Raw genomic sequence first — 14,616 nt, forward strand, 5'->3', positions numbered from 1 at the left:
GTCTGGGTAAATCCCTTGGCCACTTGTCGTGCTTTGTACTGTTCAATCGTCCCATCTGCATTGTGCTTGATAATGAACACCCACTTACATCTGACCGGTCTTTTTCCATTAGGCAGAGACACCAAGTCCCATGTGTTATTTTTACTCAAAGCTTGCATCTCTTTTACCGTAGCTACCTTCCACTTAGGATCATTGATGGCCTCTTTCCAACCCTGCAGAATACACACAGAAAAAAGAGACGCAACAAAAGCACGATATGAAGAAGACAACGAATTATATGACACGAATTTAGAAATGGGGTGTTGAGTATAGGCTCTAACCCCCTTTCTGATAGTAATAGGAAGACTCAGATCATCAGCTACAAGACTATCAACAACAGGTGAAAAAATGGGCTGAGGATCATTACTTATAGAGTTAGTGAAAACTGGGTGTGGAACTGGCATAGGAGATGATGATTGACTCGGTGGCACAAGAGAAGCCTGCTCTTTCTGACGCGGTGAATAAGTCTTAAGATCAACTCTGTCTAAATGACCACCAACATCAATCTCATCAACAAAATTTGTAGGATCCCCCTCACCACAAATAACAGCCCGCTGATTAGGAAGGAAAAAAGATAACTCATGTTGATAGGATGTTGTCTCATCCGCAATCTCATCTATACCACTCTCCCACTGAGGAGATAGCGGGTGACAAGGAAAAAAGGACTCAGATTTACGGAATGTGACATCTATACTAATACGTAGCTTATGAGTTTGAGGGTCATAACATTTGTAACCCTTTTGAGTAGTAGAATAACCAAGAAAGACACACCAGACAGCCTTAGGATCAAGCTTCCCACGAGTACGAGATTGAAGATGAACAAAACAAACACTACCAAAAACCCGAGACGGAAGGGAAGAAGTGGAATAAGTTACAGGAAGGAGCTCAAGAGGAATTTTGAAGTGGAGGACACTAGAGGGCATACGGTTAATAAGGTGAGCCACGGTAAGAACAGCATCCCCTAAAAAAGACTTAGGAATGTTCATGGTAAACAAGAGAGAGCGAGCAACCTCGTAGAGGTGGCCATTCTTGCATTCAGCAACTCCATTCTGCTCAAGAGTGCCAACATAACTAGTCTGATAAAGAATGCCATACTCCTCAAGGTATGCCCTGAAAGATGTATTAACATATTCAGTCCCATTATCACTCATAAAAATTTTGATAGTAGCATTGAAGAGATTGGAAACCATTTTATGAAAAATTTTGAAGCACGGAAAAACCTCATTTTTAGTGAGAAGTAAATAAATCCAAGTCACACAGGAATAATAATCAATAAATGTGACAAACCACCGATAACCAGAGGTAGAAACCACAGGGGAAGGACTCCACACATCGGTATGAATAAGCATAAAAGGAAAAGTATTTTTTTTATTAATTGAAGGATAGCAAGTACGTTTATACTTAGCAAGCTCACAAGCAAAGTTATTCCTAAGACAATCTCGAACTAAAGAAGGAAAAAGTTTCTCTAAAATACTAAAGGAATGATGCCCCAAATGGGGATGCCCAAACGGCAATGCCACTAATGAAGAAGGCGAAGGAAGGAGCCAGAAGTGCATTGAAGAGCCTGAGAGGACAAAGTTGATGCAGAAGCGACATCCAGAAAGTACAATCCATTGTGTGCGCTACCATTGCCAATCATTTTCCCCGTAGCCAGTTCTTGAAAGACAATGAGTCGGAAAAAAGGTTGCAGAGCAATTGAGAGCAATAGTAAGGCTACTAACATAAAGTAAGTCAGTGAAAAAATTAGGAACATGAAGAATGAAGGAAAGCGAAAGTAAAGAGGTGCAATGAACAGAACCCTTGTTGGAAAGAGAAGATAAAATGCCATCAGCCACTCTAACCTTATCTTGCCAAGAACTAGGTGAATAAGAATGGAAAAAACTAGAAGTACCCATCATGTGATCGGTAGCACCAGAATCAATGATTCAAGGAAACGACGAAGAGGTAGTAAGTGCACTAGCAGAAATACCTGTGTGGGCAAAGTTGGAAAAGACAAAAGAGGAAGGAGCTAAGGTAGAGGAAGAATCAAGTTGAACCATCAAACGTTTGAGAGTGTGAAGCTCATCTTGGGAAATAGAACTAGCATCATCCGAGGCACTAGCAGTAGTCTCAGACACATGTGCTTGAGGACGAACACCACCACCACGACCATGGCCTCGAGTAGGCCGACCATACAACTTCTAACAGTGTTCTTTATCATATTTATCTTTCCCACAATAATCATACATCAACTAGTCTCGATCAACCAATGGACCCTTACCACCACCTTGAGGCGGACAAGGCGGACAAGGCAGAGTATCACGGGACTTGGGGCCGACAACCATCGCTGACCGATCCTAAACACTACGACGACTCTCCTCCTACTAAACCAGCGCATAAGCCTCACGCAATGTGGGAAATAGAGAGCGACCCAACACCTGAACCCAAATCTGATCATACTCCAAATATAGGCCAACAAGAAAGTCATGCACACACTCCTTCTCCACAACTTGTTAAAACATAGTGGCATTCGTGGAGCAAACGGGTTGGAAACTCTGGTAGTAATCTAGCTCCTTCCATAAACCACTCAACTCAGCATAGTAGACTGCCAGAGAGCGATCCTTTTGATCCAAGCCCCTAATCTTCTTTCGCAATTCATAAGTCTGTGCATCATTACCCTATTGAGAATACATCTGAGATGTCGCTAGCCAGATCTTGTGAGTGGTATCCATCAAGAGAAAAGTCCTACTAATGAAAGGTTCCATAGAATTGATCAGCCAGGTCATCACTAAAGCATTCTCCGAAATCCATTGAACAGATAAAGCACTGTCCTTAGTAGGTTGCTTGATACTACCAGTAATATAGCCAGTCAAATGTTGGGCGGCAATGGCAAGACTGCAGGAGCGGGACCAAATCAAGTAATTGGTGCCATTATGTTTGACCGAACTAATATGGAGGGAAGGACTATCACCCAGAGTCATACCACGACTCAGCCCACTATCCTCCTTACCCTTAGAGTACTGACCCTGCGTTCAGCCATGAGATAAGAGAGAGATGGGGCAGAAACACAAACAATATATCAAACAAGTCCTGACAACACTTAACCAGCACAGTAAAGCACTTTCTAAGTCTGAAACAGTGCAAAATAATCCTAGAATAAAGTAACCAGACCACATAAGAGTCCAAACACTAAAGCAGATCATCCAAAACTCACGAAAAAACCAAGGTAAAGCCAAAATACAGCAAAACAGGGACAACACAGCCCTCTAGAGACCTAGTCAGCTCCCTAGGATGTGAGGGAGAGGGAAAAAATCAAGCAAAAATGGTGCAACCAGTGACTTTCAAAAAATCACTCATTTTTTACGAAAAATCAAAAAAATTGGAAAACATAATCAATAATAACCAAAAAATCAAAAGGAGATTATAGAATGAATGCCCATTAATTTTCGAGCATACTGCAATAATTTTTTTTTTTTTTTGAAACGTACTAGATACAAGAACGAGGGAAAGAGAGGAATAATCTTCAAGGAGGAAGATATTGCTCTGATACCATGTTGAATGGATAGATGAGAACGAGGGAATGAGAGGAATAATCTTCAAGGAGGAGGATATTGCTCTAATACCATGTTGAATGGATAGATGAGAAGGAGAAGGAGAAGGAGAAGGAGAAGAAGTTGTAGAACTGAGAGAGAGAGAGAGAACCAACTGCTGTATATTGATTCAAAACATAGGGTTTCCCCCTTACACACAACTACTTATATTAATAAGACACAAAGACCAAATTACCCCTAACACTTAACAATTACATAGGTTTGTGACAACCAGAAAGCTATTATGTTGGCAGATATGGCATACATCAATGGGTTGGTAGCAGCTGATGTCATCCCATCTCCTTTTGACTATGCTGATGTGGTGACCACCACAACCCACAAGTCACTTCGTGGGCCATGTGGTGCCATGATTTTCTTCAGGAAAGGGCTGAAGGAGATTAATAAACAAGGACAAGAGGTAAGTTGTACAAAGAAAAACATTTTAGCACCATTATTATAATTCGTTTGTCTTTTTTGGCGGGAGCTTTATGTTTTATTTAATGAAATTGCGGTAGTATGGTTTGAAGTAAAACAAATACTAATACTATTAGCTTTTCTTGAAGGTGATGCATGACTATGAAGACAAAATCAATCAGGCAGTCTTTCCTGGACTTCAAGGTGGTCCACACAATCACAAAATTATCGACTTAGCAGTTGCACTGAAACGGGTTGGAAACTGACAGGACAATATTCATTGAAACTTTCTAGAACTTTTATGCTACATGGTGTGAATATATATGACTATGGATTGCAGCCATTTATGGTATTAAAAAAAATTGATTATTGCCTTTAGCCCAATTGTCAAAATGAGGTTTTCTTAAGGTTTGAAACTATATTGGATCCAAAATGGTCTTAAAATACTATAAAAAGTAATACTATTTTCATAGTTGTAGTTTTTAGATCAAACAAACTAATTTTGTTAATGGCACGTGGCATGCTGTTGAATTGATCATTGTTGACATATATGTTTATATGTGATCTCTGTAGTGATATCATGTAGTTTTATTGAGGCTCTTTGGTTATTCTGTATCATGATTCAGAGCAAATTCTTGGGAGTCTAGAGAAAAATGTTTTCTTGTTGGTCCATAGAGGGTTACTTTTTGAAATTATTCCAAGTACGCATGCTAGTTTGTTTTGGGACTCTTTGTCTACATACGAAGATAAATTGTTCAAACCTCTAATTTTGTGTTCTCATATTCTACTGTAATGCAGGCTATAACTCCGGAATACAAAGCCTATCAAGAGCAGGTTCTCACTAATTGTTCAAAGTTTGCACAGGTATGGCCCAATGACATGTCAAAACGTGTTACATCAAGTTCTCATGGGTACAACGTTCTCTCATTCTCATACTTCTGAAGTTTTAATCAACGTGGTGCTCCCTTATCACTCATCCCTCATCTTGATAGAAAAGTCTAACTGGCCCTCCAATTTTGCAGACTTTAATGGAGAAGGGTTAAGAACTTGTTTCTGGTGGGACTGAGAACCACTTAGTTTTGGTGAATTTGAAAAATAAGGTAAAGAAGAAAATGAATTCAATCTTTAAGTAGTTTGAAAATTTTCATTATTGAAAATTTTGTTTAGGAAATTGTCCAATTCTACTATAGCTACAGCTTTTTCACCAATCCCAAAGGCTTTATCACAAGCAATTAACTATACAGGTCTGATATAGGACAATTCAAATGGCCCCATAAAATGCATGAGAGATATTGCTCCTTCCAGTTGATATCATTGTTCATTTTTTTCATGAAAAAAGACGAAGTGTCACTTTTTGATTGGATTTCCTTTCCACAGGGTATTGATGGTTCCAGAGTTGAAAAGGTGTTGGAATCTGTTCACATTGCAGCCAACAAAAACACTGTTCCTGGAGATGTGTCTGCCATGGTTCCTGATGACATCAGGATGGGTAGAGTCCTCTCCCTTGATCAGAATGTAATTTGTACATCAATAATCTATTTTAACTAATCAGGTTTATGAACTCTCATGCTTCAGGAATCGCTGCTCTTACTTTCAGGGGATTTGTCGAGGAGGATTTTGTCAAAGTTGCCTACTTTTTTGATGCTGCTGTAAAGTTGGCTTTGAAGATAAAGGCTGAAACTAAAGGTTTGTAACCTGATTGTATCCTAATTCTAATAATCGTCAATATTGTCCATTTTTATGTAGAAATACACTGCTCCTCCTAGAACTTATTTTGTTTGGTGAACATTATATATTTGACACAGTCTGAGTAACCAAAACTCACACATTCTACTGCTAACTAGGGGGTGTCTGCTGTTTTTTGTAAGCCAGGAACGAAGTTGAAAGACTTTTTGGCAACAATGCAATCTAGTGCTCCCATCCAATATGAGATTACGAACCTGAAACATGATGTTGAGGAGTATGCAAAACAATTCCCAACAATTGGATTTGAGAAAGAAACCATGAAATACAAAAATTAAATGTTGCTACACTAGGTAAATGCTTCATTGTTGAAATCAGATCTTGTAGCATAAGTCTCATTTTTCCTTAAGGATGATGTCCATACATTATTCTTTTTTTTTTTCTTCAAACTTCAAAAAGATTTATTTTTGTGCGCTTATTATTTGAACTGGTGGTTATATCTTCTGGTGGTGCAGGTACCAAACGGAAAAAAACAGATAATCACACCGGTTGATGGAGGGGGATGGTGAAAGTAATGTGTGGGCAACATTTCAAGGATATGAACTTAAAGCTTTTATCTATAATTACTAGCAGAATCTTGTGTTCCAACTCCATGAAATTGTGTATGTTTATTAACTTGAGGCCCTGCAAATCAAGAAACTTCCTTTGATTACAAAAAGAGTTGCTTCATTCTCTTCCCTGTCATGATTGTTGTGATTGCATGCACAATGGAAACCCTTTGCTTAATTGTTTCAGCAGAAAAAGTATGACTACATTGGAGGATGCAATAATGAATATAAAAGAGATTTGACAAACTTATGTCCAAGGATGTGTTGGTAACTTGAATTGGCCTACAAACTAAACTTTACTATGAACAACTCAAGTTCGACTCATTGAAAATTCGTTTGCAAAATATATGAGCTCAAGCTAAATATTTAGGCTCATATATAAATCGTGCCAAGCTAAAAATAAATTTGATGATACTGCTGATGATACTGCTAACTCCTAATGGGACGGGTCAGGTTGATCCACGCTTCCCAAGCCGTCGTCCGATTGTTGGGCCCACAGAGAAACCTGCACAAGAGTTGAACGAGAAATGGGAAGTACCCCAGCGAACCCTCCAACGAGCAAGTTGGAGAAGAAAGAGTGATGGAATGTAGAGATAGGATGGTGATAGAGAACTTAACCTTCTCTTTGTCTTAAAAGCCTGCTTATATCCTTTGCTCATCATTTCCTTGTCCACTCCGACCTGTCATGTTAGCCGAAAGTCTATGTTCTAGCTTGCTTTGTTCATGGTGAGGCTGTTCTATGCCGACGTGAAGGGGTTATCGTAATAAATGCTGCAGGGAAACTTATTAATGGTTGATGTGTGGTGCAATAACTTTACAAGATCTTTGTCTGCTTATGTGGCTGGTTCTCCTCTTGACAAGTGTTTAGATGCCATTGGTTCTTGGTGCTACACTTGGTTTCAGTAATGTCGGGTCTTAATGTTTGGATCGTGTATTGGGCTCTAAGTGGGGGGGCCAATAGCCTTTATGGGCCCACTTGTGTCAGTAGTCCCCTATTCCCAAGTGCAACGTCAGTCCAACGAAGGGAATAAGGAAGAAGACGAAGAGTGTTGGTGGTTGAGTGGGAGAAGACCGACTAGGAAAAGGGCTGACCGGAAAGGGTGACCGAGCTAGGCGACCAACTGAAGGAAGGGCCGACCGCGAAGGGTGACCGAGTGAGAAGGTCGACTGAGAGGAGGGCTGATTGCGAAGGGTGACCGAGCGAGGCGACCGACTGAGGGAAGGGCCGACAGCAAAGGGTGACCAAATGAGAAGGCCGACTAAGAGAAGGGTTGATCGCGAAGGGTGACCGAGCGAGGTGACCGACTGAGGGAAGGGCCGACAGCGAAGGGTGACCGAGTGAGAAGAGGAAGTGGCGGTGCGCGGGGCTCGAGGAGCGGCGGGGCACGTTGTGATGTGAAGTGGAATAGATGGGGTAAGGGAAGGGGACAGTGGATCGTGGTCGTACACGTGACAAAATCTCGTAATTAGAGAGTGTAGACATCCTATTTTTGACCGTCCTCAAGACTTGGACGTCATCGTTTGGTCGATCGGCCATATTTCTTGGCCGAGACCTTTTCACCTGCTTTTGTAGATATTTTTGTGCCAGGTGTGACAGCTGGTGAGCACAATTCTCATCCTCCATACATGTGTATGGAGGATTTGAATTAAGACTCAAGCTTGTTCAACAAGCTTAAGAATTGAAATTCTATAAGAAGGGAGGCCCCTCTCCCTTTCCAGAGGTTCTGAAAATCTGATACACAAGTTCTATATCTCTCTCTCTCTTTCTATATTCTACCTCTCTCTCTTCATTTACCTTTGTTTGTGCTCAAAAGTGTAAAATCTTCATACTATTGCACACAAACACCTACTAGAACACCATCCTTTTGTTGCTGAGGTACTGAGGAGTTGGTTTTAGTGTTTTTGGGTTGGTTTGAACTCAGAAAAGCTGCTGGAATTGTGTTCTTGAAGGTGTTCTTCAAGGGTGAGAAACTAACCTTTTAATCCATTGTTTTGGCTTAAGCTTTTAGACCTATTTTCATGCTGATTTAAGCTTAACTTTCTACTATAAAAAGTTCTGATTTTTCATGCTTGTGATGTTTGTTTAAGGTTACTTTTTGGTTGGGGGTGGTCTACCCCCTCTTAGGCCTTGTTTGGCCTTGTTTTGAGCCATTCCTTTTGGCTCTTGTTCTAGCCTTTGCATGACCTTTCTACCACTGAAATCCAGAGGATTTTCAATGGTGGAAAGGTGGTTTTAGAGTCTTGAATAGGAGAGGGACACCCCCCTCTTCTTGTGTTTTGCATGCTAGTATAAATGGCTCATAATAGTGGCATGTTTGTTTAGCATGTTTTGGTTTCATTTCAGCAACTTTTTGGTGTTATTTTAGCATGCTTCAACTCTGTTTTAAGTTGGTTTGATAGCATCTTGCATGCTTCACATACTTGTAGAGTAATCTTGCATGCTAGCATAACATGCATCATGTGTTAGGACCATCATTCTCGCATGTTTTGCCTCAACTCAAAGAAACTTTCCCTCATGTTTTACCATGTTTGAGCTCTGTTTGATGTTGTTTTAGTCATGCATGCATTGTTTTGTATAGCCATGGTTCAATCTAGCTTGTTAGCTTTGTGTATCAAGCCCACTAGCATGCATTGCTTAGACTATTCTCATGATTTGGCATCATTGAAATGATATTTCAGTGCATGTTTCATGGCCATACACTTGCCTTTGTCATTCTTTTAATGCTTTGAAGAGTTGGTGTTTTATGCCTTAAGAGTGGGTCATTGTGCATGCCTCTATGGTTAGGTCTTTATGATGCCATCTCAGTGGGTTTTTGGGCTTATTTTGACATGCCATAACTCTCATTTTTATTGGTTAAGTCATGCCATGCTTGGTTTTAATAGGTGTAGTGTAACACCCCTTGTTAGCCTTGCATGCTTCATGCTTTTGGTTTTTTGTTCTAGCTTGTGTTGGCTAGGTTCGAGCATGCGTTTGGTTTTGTATTGACCTGCATTAGGACTGTTTTGGTTGCCCTTGGCCCTTTGGGGCTTGCCTTGCATGGCCATGGTTTAAGTCCCTTTGCTAGTTTCAAACTTTAAGCTTTCTTGCATGCTATCCTTGTGTTATGTGAGTGGTTTGGCACCATTCCATGCATGATTTCAGGGCCTATAGTATTGTCATACATCCATCCTTTTCATTCATTGCTTATGCTTGAGAGTAGTTGTCTTCATACCTTGTTTGCGAACCAAAGTGTGTGCATGTTTGTATGTGCATTTCATGCCATTGTTTCATCATTTTGGCCACTGTTTTTGGCATGACTGAGGTCTGTCCATTCTCGGTTTAAGTCCATTGAGTATTGCGTTGCATGTTGTTGCACGCTTATTGCGTTGTATGTTGTTGCATGCTTGTTACATTGCCTCATATTTGCATGCTTGTGTTGCTTTGTTAGGTTGATCATGCATGCCTTACATTGTGTTCAATATGCTTGCTTTGCATTGTGTTTGGTTTGGGTGTTAAGCCAAACACGAGGAACGAGGGACGTTTCATACTTGAAGTGATGAAGCGTGCCTCAATTCTCGGTCGCCGACACTCTTGATCAAATATGATAGAGTTTAAGGCATTTATGTGTTTTTGTGCATTTCATTCACATTGAATTGTGTAACTCGACCTCTTTGGCCATCATGCATTGGAATGCGTGATTGATGGCTCGAGAGTCGAGCACTACACTCCTTTGAGTTTCAAACATGATAAGGGGTGTAGTTGCACAACATTTTCTTGCAAATGTATTGCCATGCCTCTGTTTGTATTCTGCTGCAACAAAAGGAGTAGTTTGTAAGAAGAGATGGCCGATCGGCTATCTGGTGTGCCGATCGGCTATCAATATTTGGCCGATGGACTTAAAAGTGGTCGATGACCCTTATCTCTTGGCTGATGACCATACCATTTGGCCGATGGCCTTTCAGCATGTCCATGAGGTGGATCAGAAATGTTTTGGAGATTTGTAAAGTCTTCAGAGGTGTAAAACAGTGCAAACAGAGGCAACATGAGGCATGGCAACGGATTTCCAAGCGAAGCCGACCGAGCATGCATCTCTTTATCGCCTACGAGGCCATTTCAGTATTCATGATTAGTTAGTGTAATTTAATCATTCAATTGGTTTTGTAATATTCATTTAGCTTAGTGTAGTTATTTGTTTCAATTCGGGTTGTAATAATTAATTAGCTTGTTAGTTAATTAGTTTTGGTGTTGTAATAATTAGTCTAATTAGATTATTAGATTAGTTAGAATAGCTTAGCGTAGCTAGCTTGTGTTATTCATTCGGACCCTCCGTCGAGAGGGCCAATTGTTGTAATAAGCGTGCGTGTGTGTGATGCATGTCTTCCAACCCCTATTTCTTTTTCCCTTTTACTTAACCGCTTACGATGGTTAATTTTAGGGCATATTTCAATTAGCATCCTTATGCTAGAATGTTTGTATTCATTCATCTGTCTTGCATGCACCGAGCTCGGCGCATCATACTAACTGCATTGTATTTTAAATACATTTACTTGAATACGTGTTCAACAGCATGTTATCAAGTTGCATCTCATATGCCATCTTAGAATAGCCGAGCCTATTTCTAGTTGCATTTTGCATGTGTTGCAGTAGGCATCTTAACATAAACTAGGATCATGCATGATTACTAACTAGCTATTGTTTTGGCTCAGAGTACTAGGTAAGCTTTTACGCTTTAGCATCTTGCATGAGTGTGAGTGCTGTCATGATAGCATGCTTGCCATGTGGCTATTTGCTTAACTGATATAACTGCCTGAATGCCTGTGGATGAAGGTTGGATTGCTTGAATTGGAACAATTCATCAAAATGCGAGTTTTAAGCCCACTTGAGGTGGTAAAATCATGTTTTCTAAGCCCACTCGAGGGTGGCAAATCCACGTCTTAGCTTACTTGCGAGTAGCACCTTCAAACCATTTTCAAACAAACAACATGAGATGTTTTGTTCTAACTTAGGCGATCCAGTCTATACTTGTGTGTTGTGCGCATCACATAGTAATTCTAGGCTAATAACCGGAATAAGAATGCAAGTGTTTTCAAAAACAAGATATCATGTTAGCACAAGCTGATCTTTGATCGGGCGAGCGGGGGTGCTCATTGCATGACCTTCCCCTCTCGTACCCAAGTTCCTGAGCCAAGGCAACTTTGGTGATGACGGACGCGTGGCCTTAGGCACGAGTCAGGGTTTCCTAAATTTCTCAAAATAAAACATTTAGGTGGCGACTCTGTATCTGGAAAAGCAGTCTATGTTTGACACTTCTTTATAAAAATCAGTTTTCCAAAACGATTTGCCAGATTTGGACTCTTTGGTGATTTATCGGTCTTGCATTGCACTTTGTGAGATTAGATTCAGAACCGTGACATTGAGTCCGAACTGTAGTAGCTAATGAACAAAACGGATTCCGCGCCATCCGCGCGCGGAGCCGGGACGTTCGGGCACGTCTACAGGAAGGCAATGCATTTAGCAAGAAACGAAGGGATAGGGTAATATAGGGCACTGAAAAGACGGGTTTGGAAATTTTTAAAAATTTTCAAACTAGCGAAATTTAATCTCGACCCTTGGAATATAGGCAAACTGTGGGCATTTGGAGTTAATCGCTTTACTTACCTCATCGCAAAAAACCAAAACATCCTAGAAGTGAATTCATTCGTTTCTTGCGACATGCCTCTGCAACACTTTGCAAACTTCCTTGTGCCAGAGTCTAAAGCGATACACAGACACATAGGAGGAATGGCTCGAGATGAAGTGCCAGCCGCAAGGAGTTGTAGTCCTTATTACAACATGGAGTTGTGTCTAGCTCGGCTAGTAAAAGGTGGAGATGAAGGCTAGCTTAGCATGGAAGAATAGATTATTAGATTAGTTAGAATAGCATAGTTAGAATGGCTCGAGATGAAGTGCCAACATGCAATGTGACAAGCATGCAAAACATGCAAAGAGATGGACAAGCATGCAACAACATGCAAAAATGGACTTAAACTAAAATGGACAGACCTCAGCCATGCCAAAAACAATGGCCAAAATGATGAAACAATGGCATGAAATGCACATACAAGCATGCACACACTTTGGTTCGCAAACAAGGTATGAAGACAACTACTCTCAAGCATGAGCAATGAATGAAAAGCATGGATGTATGAAAATACTATAGGCCCTGAAATCATGCATAGAATGGTGCCAAACCACTCACATAACACAAGGATAGCATGCAAGAAAGCTCAAAGTTTGAAACTAGCAAAGGGACTTAAATCATGGCTATGCAAGGCAAGCCCCAAAGGGCCAAGGGCAACCAAAACAGTCCCAAGGCAGGTCAATACAAGACCAAAAGCATGCTCGAACCTAGTCAACAAAAGCTAGAACAAAAGACCAAAAGCATGAAGCATGCAAGGCTAACAAGGGGTGTTACACTACACCTATTAAAACCAAACATGGCATGACTTAACCAATAAAAATCAGAGTTATGGCATGTCAAAATAAGCCCAAAAACTCACTGAGATGGTATCCTAAAGACCTAAGCATAGAGGCATGCACAATGACCCACTCTTAAGGCATAAAACACCAACTCTTCAAAGCATTGAAAGAATGACAAAGGCAAGTGTATGACCATGAAACATGCACTAAAATATCATTTCAAATGATGCCAAATCATGAGAATAGTCTAAGCAATGCATGCTAGTGGACTTGATACACAAAGCTAACAAGCTAGATTGAACCATGGCTATACAAAACAATGCATGCATGACTAAAACAACATCAAACAGAGCTTAAACATGGTAAAACATGAGGGAAAACTTCTTTGAGTTAAGCCAAAACATGCGAGAACGATGGTCCTAACACATGATGCATGTTATGCTAGCATGCAAGATTACTCTACAAGTATGTGAAGCATGCAAGATGCTATCAAACCAACTTAAAACAGAGTTGAAGCATACTAAAATAACACCAAAAAGATGCTGAAATGGAACCAAAACATGCTAAGCAAACATGCCACTATTATGAGCCATTTATACTAGCATGCAAGACACAAGGAGAGGGGGGTGTCCCTCTCCTATTCAAGACTCCAAAACCACCTTTCCACCACTGAAAATCCTCTGGATTTCATTGGTAGAAAGGTCATGCAAAGGCTAGAACAAGAGCCAAAAGGGATGGCTCAAAACAAGGCCAAACAAGGCCTAAGAGGGGATAGACCACCCCTAACCAAAAAGTGACCTTAAACAAACATCACAAGCATGAAAAATCAGAACTTTTTACAGTAGAAAGTTAAGCTTAAATCAACATGCAAATAGGTCTAAAAGCTTAAGCCAAAACAAGGGATTAAAAGGTTAGTTTCTCACCCTTGAAAAACACCTTCAAGAACACAACTCCATCAGCTTTTCTGAGTTCAAACCAACCCAAAAACACTAAAACCAACTCCTCAGTACCTCAGCAACAAAAAGATGGTGTTCTAGTAGGTGTTTGTGTGCAATAGTATGAAGATTTTACACTTTTGAGCACAAACAAAGGTAAATGAAGAGAGCGAGGTAGAATATAGAGAGAGATATATAGAACCTGTATATCAGATTTTCAGAACCTCTAGAAAGGGAGAGGGGCCTCCCTTCTTATAGAATTTCAATTCTCAAGTTTGATGAACAAGCTTGAGTCTTGATTCAAATCCCTCCATACACGTGTATGGAGGATGAGAATTGTGCTCACCAGCTGTCACAACTGGCACAAAAATATCTACAAAAACAGGTGAAAAGGTCTCGGCCAAGAAATATGGCCGATCGACCAAAAAGAGTGCCGATCGGCCACCACTTATGATTGATAGCAAGAAAAGAAGGCCGATGGTACAATGCCTTAGCCGATGGGTTGTAGGGATGGCCAACAAGCCATGCTCTTCCCTCAAAAGCAAAACCATAAGTCTTTGGTCCACAACCAAGCACAAAACAAACAAGTTGAGAGATCCTAAGGCAAGGCGCGCAGTCGAGACCTTCGGGAACTCAAAACGAACACGAGCATGGATGATCATCGAGTGTTCAAACGATGACGTCCAAGTCTTGAGGACGGTCAAAAATGGGGTGTCTACAGTTGCCCCTCTTTGATAGAACTCGAAAGTCATAAGATGACGGGAGTGAATGTCAAAGCCCAGAGACGACCCATTTTTGACAAGGCCGAAGAATTAGACAAGCATACAAGATAACAAAGAGATACGCCCGCAGGCAGGGGCAAGATGCAAATGACATGCACAATACCGAACATAACTTATGATCATGCAAAGAAAACTGTAATGAAGCAT

General features: G+C 40.7%; 1 pseudogene across 1 annotated transcript in view; it reads left to right on the forward strand.

Annotated features, from left to right (window-relative positions):
- LOC114277171 (serine hydroxymethyltransferase, mitochondrial-like) overlaps window positions 1-6,409 on the forward strand; it is a 28,439-nt pseudogene extending 22,030 nt beyond the window's left edge. The window contains exons 10-17 of the transcript XR_014343746.1: window positions 3,829-4,026; window positions 4,172-4,276; window positions 4,821-4,886; window positions 5,045-5,122; window positions 5,400-5,511; window positions 5,598-5,708; window positions 5,895-6,058; window positions 6,221-6,409. The product of XR_014343746.1 is annotated as a serine hydroxymethyltransferase, mitochondrial-like (transcript). The remainder of the gene's footprint in view (window positions 1-3,828; window positions 4,027-4,171; window positions 4,277-4,820; window positions 4,887-5,044; window positions 5,123-5,399; window positions 5,512-5,597; window positions 5,709-5,894; window positions 6,059-6,220) is intronic.
- Window positions 6,410-14,616: the final 8,207 nt, after the last annotated feature.

This window comes from Camellia sinensis, chromosome 1 (genome assembly GCF_055761805.1).
Source record: "Camellia sinensis isolate YWXY chromosome 1, ASM5576180v1, whole genome shotgun sequence".
Classification (NCBI taxonomy): Eukaryota; Viridiplantae; Streptophyta; class Magnoliopsida; order Ericales; family Theaceae; genus Camellia; species Camellia sinensis.